Source organism: Rhagoletis zephyria, unplaced genomic scaffold, assembly GCF_001687245.7.
Source record: "Rhagoletis zephyria isolate East Lansing unplaced genomic scaffold, Rhagoletis_zephyria_1.1 Rzeph_scaffold_00042, whole genome shotgun sequence".
Lineage (NCBI taxonomy): Eukaryota > Metazoa > Arthropoda > Insecta > Diptera > Tephritidae > Rhagoletis > Rhagoletis zephyria.
Genome location: NW_016157126.1, coordinates 365,197 through 378,770, shown reverse-complemented (window position 1 = coordinate 378,770; position 13,574 = coordinate 365,197).

Here is a 13,574-nt window from a genome sequence, read left to right as displayed (position 1 = left end):
AACGCCGCTTTAACAGCGGGTGTTGCAACCACTACAGCGACACCGCCCTAGCAGCGGTCATTGCAACCACGACACCGCCACAGCAGCGGCTATTGCGACAACAGCAACAACGACTGCTACAGCAGCGGGGCAACCACAAGGAACAACAATAACCGCCACAGCAGCGGCCACAACAGCGGCTATTGCGACAACAGCAACAACGACTGCTACAGCAGCGGGGCAACCACAAGGAACAACAATAACCACCACAGCAGAGGTTGCAACAGTTAGGTGCAACAACACGCCATAACACCCGGCTACAACAAGCAATCACCCCCAACAACAACAACACCAGCAACGACTACAACACCAACAGCAGGCCCCACCAAGACCTGCTGCAACAAGGGGTAAGTCCTTTTGGGCCTAAAAAAATTATCTTTCCTTTTTAACAAAAATCTTTCTTTCTTTGAAAACTATTAAAAATAAAGAAAAAGGAGTAAAGAAAAAAATAAGAGGAAGAAACACGAAATCGTTGAATTAAAATTATTGGAAAAAAAGAAAGCAAAGAAATCAAAACAAAATAAAATGTAAACGAGAGACCGCTAACAGAAATGTAATAGTATGAACTAAAATAACTTTTTTTATATTCATATATATATATACATACATAATATATTCACAAGTATACAATACATATATACACCTATATACACGCATATCCACATATGGATATGTATAGGTGTATATAGCTGAAATAGAAATTTAGACTTAAGTAAAGCAACCAAAACGTGAACACCCTTGAATAAATTTTTTTTTAAGAAAACGAAAAATCTATCTACCTCAAATAAATAACTAACATAAAATTGAATTAAATTAGATTGAATTAATTAAAACTAAATTGAACTAAATAAAAATTCATCCAAGTAATTAAACGTTCTCTAAAGCTAAATAAAATAAAATAAATTACAATAGAAAACAAATTACAATAGAAAAACTTAAAATAACATAATTTTAAATAAATAAAAACTAAAGTTATAAAGCTAAAAGAATTTAATATGAATAAGCATCAAATAAAAACTTCGCGGAAATTCAAATAAAACAAATTTTAAATAAATAACTACATTATTATAAAAGAATTAATGGCCACTAGATAACACAAAAAAATAAATCAAACTATAGCTGTTCAACTATAATAGGTGAATATACAACAAAGAACTAATATAAAGAATTGATGATAGTAATAATAATAATAATAATAAAAGGAAAGAATTTAGAAAAATCTAAACCGAAACTAAACGAATAACTGCGGAGGCATAAGAGTAATGTAAATTAAACTCAATTAGGCTAACTCCGTTTACCTAGGGTTACTTAGTTTACTTACCTGTTTGACTCACCTGCTTTACTTAAATTAACTTTTGTGTTAGTATACTACCGGACCTACCTTACCAGACTTACCTTTAAGTTTCCTACTTGCCCTAATTATAAATATTGATATACTTACCGAATATACTTACCTGCCGGACTTACCTTATTTTAGTTTCCTTATACTTACCTTAGATCTAAGCGACACACCTACTGTTATTAAATAAGAAAAGTCGACATATTAATATTATTATGCTTATGTAAACCAAAAGCCTTTACAATAATTTTGCTTACGATCTAAAGTTTTTATGGCCTTATTATTTAGCTACGTAAGCATTTAGTTTGTATAAAAACGTAATCATTAATTCAATATCATTCAAGATCATTTGAAAGCAATCAAGCAAACAACTGTGTTCGAACTTGGCGTAATCGCTATTATTCTGAACATTCTAGTGACCCCTGTGAGAGGACATTCAGCTTAAACAAGGCCAGTGCAGCAGTTTAAGGAGCCCCAAAACTAAACTAAAAGAAGAAAAATTGATCGTTTCGAGGATTTGGCCAGACAACAAAGAGAAACGGGCGGCAATATTGAATCAATTGTCCGAAACTTTAAAAAGGGCCCGATATCCAGGAAGCAGTCAGTCAGCTATTACGAAGGGCGATTGAGAAGACTGGACAGTGAGTGGTCGAAGTTTGAAACGACTGACAACAAACTTGGACTGCTTGAAAACCCCCAGCTGGATCACGACTACTTTACAAAGGACTACTATAACAATATAATGGAAATTGTAAATCAGTACAAGGAGATTTTCGAGTCCGCAGTGCTCCAATTGGCCCAAACCCCGACGAGAGAATTGCGCTTAACAACTGATGAAGGAATTACGTACCAACATGATGCTTCAGCTTCAAAAGTCAACACAGAAGCACGGCATGATGCTGGCACCAAACAGGCAGCTTCCAACGAGTACACTAAACGAGTTCGCAGACAAGGGGTAATGACGGCCTCGTTACTGAACGAGAACGTTTCACCACAATGTGTTCCAACAATTAATAAACTGTGGGAAAATATAGAAGACATTCACTTCAGGATATATGAGATGTTCGACAACCGAAACCGAGCAGGGCTACAAGGTCGATAACTTCATTTCACTTGAAGAAAAGGTACGGAGTACTTTGCAAGCAGCTAATAGTGACTGCCATACTGAGCAATCTTCAAACCAACTTCCGATTAAACCGCAATCGATTTCATTGCCGAAGATAATAATTCCAAAATTCGATGGCACCTATTTAAAATGGCAAGAATTTCATGACTTATTCTCGCAACCTCTTTCAAAAGTTCAGAAAATGTGGTACTTGAAAACTCACTTAGTGGGGGAGGCTGGAAATCTAATTAAACATTTCGCATCAACAGGAGAGAATTTTGATGCAGCTTGGTTCATGCTTCTGGAGCGTTACAACAACAAACGCTTGCTGGTGAGCAAGTTAGTACATGAGCTAACTACTACACCTGGAAGCACATCAATGGACAATGTCAAAAAACTGCATGACAGAACACAAGAATGTCTATTAGCATTGCAAAAATTGCAGATAGACACATCAACATGGGATCCACTTCTGCTCCCCCTTCTACTAAAGAAACTGGATCAACCGACTCGTTTGCGGTACGAACAATCATTATCAAAGCCACGGGAGGTACAAACACTCAAGAAATTCCTGCAATTCCTGGAGAAGCACTTTCAGTCCATGGAAGCGATGGATGTCAAAGACAAATCTACAAGCACTGACACTTGCAGCATGTGCAAAAAAGGAAAACATCCATCTTGCAAGGAATTTTTACAACTGTCTCCATCGGCACGCTTCCAGTTCATACAAGGGCAGAAATATTGCCACAATTGCCTAAAACCGGGACATGGTTCTAAAAATTTTATATTAAGAAACTGTCGGAAATGCAACAAAAAACACAACACGCTGTTACATTTCGAGGATTCAAAAAGGGATGTGAGCAAAGACATTTCATCAGTAGCCACTCCAACACAAGGCAACGAATCGCAAAGTATTACACCATCCAGGACCAAATCAACGCCATCAAAAGGCGAAGCAGCGTCACTTACCACCGCAAAGCACACAAAGTCAAACACATATGTACTACTCAGCACTGCCATGGTGAAAGTTAGAGGAATCGGAACAGAAGTGCAGTGTCGGGCAATTCTCGATTCAGGCTCACAAGTTAATTTTGTGACTGAACGATTGGTTAAATGTCTTGGCATCTCAACTAAACCATTATCAATCTTCATTAGTGGCACCGGGTCGAGGAGAACTAATATACAGCATCGAGTCAATGTGGCGCTACACTTTTTACACAACTTTACAACGCGGCTAGAGGCAGCGGTATTGCCTCAGATTATATCCCCGCAGCCTTCGCAAGAAATCAAGAACGACGAATGGCAAATACCGGAGAACATCATGTTAGCCGATCCATCATTCAATCGTCCTGACAAAATTGATATATTGTTGGGGGCGTAATTCTACAACCCACTGATGGCAGCAGGGAAAATCAAACTGTCAGATTCCCTACCCATTCTGCAAAATACAGTGCTGGGATGGATCATCGCGGGAAAAGTTGGTGGCAACTACATCTCAAATGCAATATGTGGAATCAGTACCAACGATGACATCAACTTAGATGCAGCCATTGCTCGATTATGGGAACTTGAGGATGTTGCAACTGTAAGAAAACAGCAGAAAAACAGTGCGAAGCGCATTTCGCACAACATACACTCATCAATGAAAATGGGAGGAATCCTATGGGATGGCGTATAACCGATTCCTGGCCTTAGAACGTCGACTGGCAAAATCGCTCCAGACAAAGAATCAATATGTATAGCTGTTATTCATGAGCACACTACCGCTGAACAATGGCGGCATATAAGCTCAAAAGACAACCCAGCTAACATTCTATCACGAGGACTGCCGCCGGGGAGACTAGAAACCTGCAATATGTGGTTTTATGGGCCAACAATCTTGCTTGGTATAGAAGACACTTGGCCTTCAAAGTATTCCAAGGCATTATCAGTAATCGACGAAGGTATCAACATGGAACGGAAAAGGGTAATATCAGTCGCTGTTGCAACCACTGGACATGAAGGAAGCGTACTTTATAGCATTCGACACAATGGATCTTTCAAAACATTAAAAAGAGTGACAGGCTACATGCTGAGATTTATCAACCAGGCCAGAAACCAATCGCGGCAGTCAGATATTCCCTTGACCGTACACGAACTGGAAAAAGCGCTTGTGGTAATCGTTCGTACAATGCAGCAATTGGACTTTGAGGAAGAGCTTCAGCACCTTAAAAAATACTACGAAGTTCGCAAAAACAGTTCTTTCCGCAGCCTGTCACCGTTTCTGGACTATAATGGCATCATCCGAGTTGTAGGGCGTCTACAAGCATCAGAACTTGCATACGATGCCAAACACCCTATGCTAATTCCCCATAACAATTCACTCGCGAAATTATTAGTACAAATGATCCATAAAGAAAACCGTCATTGTGGACCTCAAACGCTCTTAGCTTACACAAGGCAAAGATTTTGGCCTATTAAGGGAAAATTGCTGACACGATCAATTGTGCTCAACTGTGTAAGATGCACCAAAGCTAAGCCAAAACTAATGAGTCAAATTATGGGGAACTTGCCTACAACAAGAGTAACTGTAGTGACTTTCGTCAAAAGTAGGTAAACGTGGAAACAATAACCAAACGATAAGCCAAACAGACATATGACCGTTCTGGGGTCATAAACCCTTTAACGTTCATTCTTTTATTGCATTTCATTGCAGCGTATGCGATGACATATGATCACAAGACAAACCCAAGTGGAAGGTCCAAAAGCAATTGAAACCAAAATAGTTTGACACATTTACCAAATGTGTTAGTCATCGATTGGATATTTTTTTCAACGCTATATAAGTAGAAGTAAGTTCATAAGTAGTTCAGTTACTGAAAATCATTCAATAAACACTGTTGATTTTAAAACCTAATAAAACATAAACACTTTTCATTTTAATAAATCTAACTTGCTCTTTGGCACTCACCCATAGTGACAAGACAAGATTAGATTGGATAGGCGGCTTTCTTGAGAGCTCTGTCACAGCACAATCTATATAAGGCTAAGCACTTGATGGCAAAGTAAGGCCATCTATTTCATGGCGATCCTGCCCATACGTATCAGGAAAATAGGTGACACTTCAGCACCAACTCCACAACCCAGGCCGATAACCGTAGAGGAGTATAAGAGACGCCATATCATGAACTATGATTAGTCTATGACTATCTTGAAAAAATATATACATAATGTCTTGGTGGAAGAAAGCATTTAGTGCAATACTAATAGCCGTGTCTGGTTACGAGGTTGGAAAAGACAGACAAGGTGAAAAAATAGAAAAGTTAGCCGAAAAATTAACCAGCATAATGAACCAATTTTAAACCACAACGAATCAGGAATGAATATTACACACATTATTATTATTATTGTCATGTTGATAACAATCACAGTTCTGTACTCATTAATAAAAAGTTATTTTAAATACAAACACAATCAAATAACGGCTACAACGCCAAGGATTTAAAAAATAGTAAACTTTATGTCGATTTTGCAAAACCCATAAATGACAAGTCCTGTCACGTGGAGGGACATAACAGATAAACTCAGAAGCATTAAGGCAGAATTTGATAGATCGTACCAATGCCTGAATAGGACACCAGTACCCTCCAACCACACTCAAATAAAACATTAAAGAACACTGGTTTATCAGCATAATACGATCACAGGCCTCAGCAAGACAGTCTACCCATTCCTAAGCACCAATCACCAGGAAGAATTCATAAAATTTTTTTCCTCAATCAAAACAAAACTGGAAGCAATTTTCAAATATTTAGAATATAGGGACAAAGTACCGGAAGAGATAAACAAATTCCTAATAATCAAGTTCCAAGATACAGGGGGAGAAACATCAGACGAAGAGGTAGGAAAAACTAACACAATGACCACTATGACTCCTGTAGAATTTATAAATTTGGCTACAAAGCTGTTGCCAGAGTTTGATGGCAAAGCTGAAAATTTGACCAAATTCATTAATGCACTCGACATACTAGATTCGATCAAAGGAGATAACGGAAGCATTGCAATTTCATTAATCAAAACCAAACTCAACCAAACAGCGAGTAGGTTATTGACGAATGAAGCAACAATCGGGGCAATAAAAAGCACACTGACCGCTAACGTGAAACACGAGTCCTCACAAAGTATTGCAGTGAAATTGTTGGGCATAAAACAACACAACAAGTCTGACGGCGATTTCGCCAAAGAAATTGAATCCCTTGCACAACAGCTAGAGCTTGCTTACATCTCCGATGGAATGTCGTCAGCGTTGGCAAGAAACTATTCAGCACATTCGGCAGCAAAAGCGATAAGAACCAATGCAAGGTCTGATGAAGTAAAAATGTTAATGAGGGCAGGGCAGTTCTCAACAGTTAGTGACGCAGTCACCAAATTCATTGAGTTAGGGGCCGAAAGCTCAGGCACCCTTCAGGTAAACTATATAAATAATTCATACAGAGGGAACAATTCTAACAGGAGAAGTAATTCATTTAGAGGAAATAATTCTTACAGAGGTAATATAAACTATAGAAACCATTACTGAAATAATCGGGGTAGAAACCACAGTAACCATAATAACAGCAACGGCAACCCAAACAGAAACAACGATAACAATAATAGCTATAGGGGCCGTAATAACCATAACAGGAATGTACGCTACACGGAAGCATCGGAAAACACAGAGCACCCCCAGAGTGCCCAACTGGGGAGTGCGCAAAATTAAACACTGCGAACTTATTAAACATCAATTTGTCATTTAGTAACTTCGTCACCGTAAATTCCTCGCTAAATGACTACGAGTCCACCTTTTTAATAGACACAGGCTCGGAATTTAGTATATACAAAACATCGGCAAATGATCAAATTCAAATAAATACAAATCATATCTACAATTTAAAAGGCATAGGAAATGGTTCCATAAAAACCTTAGGTGCCACTACAGCTACACTTTATATAAATAACTCAGAAATCATTCACAACTTCCAAATAGTAGACGAAAATTTTCCAATCCCTTACGATGGTATTATAGGGTTAGACTTCATAAAACAATTCAATTGTCTATTAGATTACATGTATAATGGTCCAAGTCTATTGATATTACGACCTAACTCTCTGAAAAGTCACTTGGAGCTCGAAATTTTAGAATCACCCACAAAGGGAATACTTAGTTTACCGGCAAGAGCGGAAGTTATAAGGAAGATCCACATAGTTGCAACCGCAGAAAATATGCTAATCCCAAACCAAGAGTTAGAAGAAGGCATAATAATAGCAAATACAATAGTTAACACGAGGAATCCATATGTCAGAATATTAAATACAACAGATAATAATGTTTTTCTTAAACAAAATAAGATCAGAACAGAATCCTTGGATGACTACAAGGTGGTTAACATCAGCAAAACAAACGATACTGAAGAGAGAGAGAACACTATATTAAATAAACTAACCCAAAACTGTCCTTTATACCACCGCGATAAATTACTAAAATTATGCTCAGACTATACAGATGTATTCGCTTTAGAGACTGATCCCTGCACTGTCAACAATTTTTATAAACAAAAATTGCGTTTAAAAGACGAAACACCGGTCTACATTAAAAACTATAGATTGCCTCATAATCATAAACCCGAAATCAGAAAACATATAGACAAATTAATTAAAGATGACATAGTTGAACCTTCGGTATCAGAATATAATAGCCCAATTCTTCTTGTACCTAAAAAATCCTTACCAAATTCCTCAGAGAAAAAATGGAGATTAGTAATAGACTATAGACAGGTCAACAAAAAATTAGCGTCAGACAAATACCCACTACCTAGAATCGATGATATTCTCGATCAATTGGGTCGTGCCAAATATTTTTCCTGTCTGGATTTAATCTCTGGCTTTCATCAAATAGAATTAGAGGAGAATTCAAGAAACATAACGTCTTTCTCATCCGATCAAGGATCATTTAGATTCAAGCGATTACCATTTGGATTAAAAATTGCACCCAACTCATTCCAACGAATGATGAATATTGCATTTTCCGGCCTTAAGCCGAATAAAACCTTCATTTATATGGATGACTTAATAGTTGTAGGCTGCTCGGAAAATCACATGCTCAAGAATTTAAAATCAGTTTTTGATGTTTGTAGAGCCACAAATCTTAAACTTCACCCAGATAAATGCAAATTCTTTGACTCCCAAGTAACATTTCTGGGACACAAATGCACAGATCAAGGAATCTTGCCAGACGAATCAAAATTCGACAAAATTCTTACCTACCCAAAACCAACAAATGCTGATGAATGCAAAAGATTTGTAGCATTCATTAATTACTATAGAAGATTCATACCGAATTTTTCTATTCATGCAACACATATTACCAAATTAACGAGAAAGAAAACTCCATTTATCTGGACAACCGATTGTGATAATGCATTTGAATACCTCAAAAATTCTTTATACTTCACATATCCCGATTTTGAAAAACCTTTCTGTATAACCACCGATGCAAGCAAAATAGCTTGTGGTGCCGTATTGAGTCAGGATTATAATGGTACACAATTACCTATTGCCTTCGCGTCAAAAACATTCACTAAAGGGGAAGCCAACAAGTCAGTTATAGAGCAAGAACTTACGGCAATCCATTGGGCCATGTAAGGACAATTGCGGCGCGGATGCTCTATCTCGCATTGATTTTGGGCAAATTAAGCGACTCAAAGAAGAAAACTCTGCCATAATACAAGTAATCACAAGGTCCAAATCCAAGGATACACCCCCAAACACCAAAACCACGGAAAAAGAAAAAGACAACATACAACACGTATACAATACTATTACAAATCATGAAGTGAAAAAATTACCTCGCCTAACACTTAGGTGCACAACTAATGGAAAATTAAAAGAATCCTCGAAATTATTATTACTCCATGGAAAGAAAGAAATATTTAAATAAGATGCTAAAGATATTATTGCTTATGAGAAAATTGCGCTAGAGCAATTCTTTCTCAAACTTGAAAAAGCAGTTGGTAATAATAACTTTACGGGCATAAAGATAGCTATCAATGACAATTTGTTTAAACATATAGATGTAGAGGAATTCAAAAAGTGTAGGCATCAAAACTTTAAAGAAGGTAATAATTGGAATAACACCACAAATAACCAAAATAACTTCACAAACGCAAAAAGTAGAAATTCTGAAAAAATATCATGATGACCCTGTATTTGGAGGCCACCCAGGTGTCACACGATTGTTATCAAAAATTAGACGACAGTATACATGGAAAAACATGGCTTCCGACGTGAAGTCTTATGTTAAAAATTGTGAAAGCTGTAATAAAAACAAATCTGGTAAAAATAAAATAGAACCTTTAGTCATAACAGACACACCAGCAACCGCTTTTGACATCGTTCAAATCGATACTGTAGGCCCTCTTCCCAGATCATTCAACGGGAACGAATACGCCCTTACAATAATTTGCGATTTATCAAAGTTTCTCATAACTGTAGCAATACCTAGCAAAGCAGCTAATATAGTACAGCAAGATCATTCATTAACTCAGGCGTGGACTTCTGCGGGCCATTTTGGGTTCACTTCAAGATAAGGGGAAAGAAACCACAAAAGGCCTATGTAGCGGTATTTTGCTGTTTTGCCACAAAGGCAGAGCATTTGGAATTAGTCAGCGACTTAACGACGGATGCATTTATTGGTGCCTTAAAATGATTTATAAGCCGAAGAGGACATTGTCAAAATTTATATTGTGACAACGCAACCAATTTTGTAGGCGCGAAAAACCAGCTTTCTGAACTTACTGACGTTGTTTATGGAAATTCATCGCGAGAATCAATAGTAAAGCAGTGCAGCGGAAAGGGAATAACATTTCATTTTATACCTCCTAGGACTCCACATTTTGGCGGTTTATGGGAAGCAGCGGTAAAATCAGCTAAGCATCTACTAATAAGAAGCACCTCGACAGCGTCCTTAACGTAGGAAGAATTGGACAAGGTAATCATCGAGGTGGAAGGAATCCTAAATTCCAGACCAATCAGCCCAATGTCCGACAATCCTAACGATCTAGAAGCTTTAACTCCAGGCCACTTCCTCATAGGAGAACCCGTTAATGCCCAAGTTGATCCAACGTGTAGGCCACAGCAAACAAATTTATTAACAAGATGGAAACTTGTTTCTCACCTCAAACGCAAGTTTTGGAATCGGTGGTCCCCCGAATATTTATCGGACCTTCAGCTGCGAAATAAGTGGAAGACACAACACAACAACATCAACGTAGGTGACATGGTGATCATCAAAGAAGACAACACACCGGTACTGCAGTGGCCATTAGGAAGAATCATCAATGTATATGAAGGAAACGACGGTGTAGTGAGAGTGGCTGATGTAAAAACTGCTAGTGGCACTTGCAAGAGGCCTATTCATCGGCTTGCACCCTTGCCCAAGGAAACAAATGATGCCACAGAACGACAATCAACCAACAAACTGCTTGAGGAAGACAAAATTCCATCAAGGAGGAATAATCCTTGCTTACACCAAGGACTTGCTACACTTCTGATTACCCTACTCATCTTACCATTGGCTTTAGGAGCTGAACTTCAAAATAAGCGATTTGGATCAAGGCTTGGCATTCATTTTGAAGGAATAGGCTCAACAGCCATATCAACCACCGATTGGAACCTAATAATCTACTATAACATGGAAGGATTTTTGATAGAACTAGCAGCGCTGTCAAATGGCACAAGGCCACACAAAAAAGCTCATGTCTTTCTCTGGTAGCACATCTTGAACAGACTGAAGAAGAGTTGCAGTATACTACGCAATAGTAAAATGTAATCGGCGTAAACGAGGTGCCATTGATGCAGTTGGAAATATCGCTCATTCTTTGTTTGGAGTACTGGAAGCAGAATATGCAGAACAAATGCCCTAAACAATCACAAAAGTTAAGGAAAATGAACTACATCTGCTGCACCTGATCAGAAATCAAACATCCATTGTGGACTCAACCATCAACATTTCGAAGCAGGATCAAAAAGCGGTCAAGAGGAAGTTCGACATCTTTGATCAACAAGTGAGTCAAATATTCCAGAGGATCAGCATCGACACGTATGAGATATACCAAGAAAAATTTGTTCGAATCTTTTCCTCGTTATCCATCCAACTCACACTTATGGCAGCCAATTTGCAAAGAATGCAATCTGCAATATTAGCCGTTCTAATAGATACTCATCACGGAAAAATAAGTCCTCTTCTGCTGACGCCCAGCCAATTCCAAGACGAAGTAAACAAAATTAAACTTCACTTATCAGCACCATTGGAACTGCCTGTAAACCAAGAAGATTTACTCCAGCAATACCAACTCATGACGGTTAAGGGAGGACTTACAGAAAAGCATGTTGTTTGGCAGGCATGACTACTCTCTGCTATGGCGCAGGGAACAGGAGTGAATGCAAGAACCCAGCCCAGCCGACATGACTAGCCACAGAGCGCCCCTTTGTATCATGCCGCCTGCATTCACTGCTGCTCCCAATGTATGCGTACCATAACAGATGGCGCCCAACGGGGTAGCCTGAGGTCTGGTCAGGTTGACTGGTCCTGACTGGCACATGAGGCTTCACCATCCCGCAAGTCCCAGGGGGGCATGTGTTTGCTCTCCCTTGCTGCGTTGCGGCGGGATGAGTGGAGCTGAGTGTGCTGGTTCGGATCGGTCCTCTTGGTAAGCAACCGAAGGCTCTCCGAGACTTCACGTCACGTCCTCCGGAGTTTTGCATTCACCCGGTGANCTCCCTTGCTGCGTTGCGGCGGGATGAGTGGAGCTGAGTGTGCTGGTTCGGATCGGTCCTCTTGGTAAGCAACCGAAGGCTCTCCGAGACTTCACGTCACGTCCTCCGGAGTTTTGCATTCACCCGGTGAGGCAGTGCTAAACGCACTTAGTTTTTTTTGTAGTTTGACTTTTTTTCCTCCGCTTTTGTCAGTGGTCCGATATGTCGGCATGGGAATTGGGAAAAAATTTGTCCGCTAAGGGGGTTTAGTTTAAAGTTAAAATTTCTGTAGTAGTTTTTTTGCGAATATTTTTTGTTGTTTTTTTTGAAAAAAAAAGAAAAAAAAATTTATAAACATAAATTTTCCTTTTTGACCCCAGTTCACTCCATAGGTCTGCGCTGGTACTCCAGAGCGTCTACGTATCGCGATGGAGTGGCCTGGGACTCCAACCACGACTGACTATCGGTTGGGTGTGCTGGACCAAAAAGCGATTTTTTTGTGTGTTTGTTCTTGTACCTTAATTTTCGTAGACTTGTGCCTTCCCTTGTTAGGGGGGGTCAGCATTACCATTGACTTTGATATAAAATTATACCCAGCTGAATTTATAAATACACGTATATTTAATTAACCACCATATATGCCTATTTACTAACTACTTACGTATATTTGGATTGATTTTTTTACCTTTTGCGTATATTCTCATTCAGTACGCGGACTGAAAACATTTTGATAATTCGGATTTTTTTTGTCGCGATCAGGCACGGCAGTATCGCGCCACTTAGCCAAATCTTGTGATTTTTTTTTGTTACTTGAATATTTCTTCTCGGACGTTCTTTCGGCTTAAGCTAACAAAGCAAGCCTTACTTACAAACTCTCTCAGATTTTCCATTTTGATTTGAGCTCTGGGGGAGCCAAGCCTTCAGCACCTATTGTAGACTTTAAATTTGGACTTGCCTTGACCTTAAGCGTCACGTTTCTTGTTATTCCTAATTGCATTTTTCTCACCACTGAACACTCGGTAGATGGAACAGCAGCTTAGGCAAACACGCAGTGCTTCAGTTAGAGGTAGCGGCGCAAAGTCAAGAGGGGCCGGGAGGAATACTAGTCCCGCTATGCCAGCAAATAATCCTCCGGTGATGCACTCACCTATTGCTGACCATATGGGAGGAGGTCCGCCTCCAATTCCGATGGCCAATCCCGCTCCGGGACTTAAGGTTGATAGCCGTCAAAGTTCAAATTTACTTGACACCTCACCACCTGGGACTTCGGTCCAGAATATATCCGCTACTGCTATGACTATGCTTTGTAGAAGACAGGAA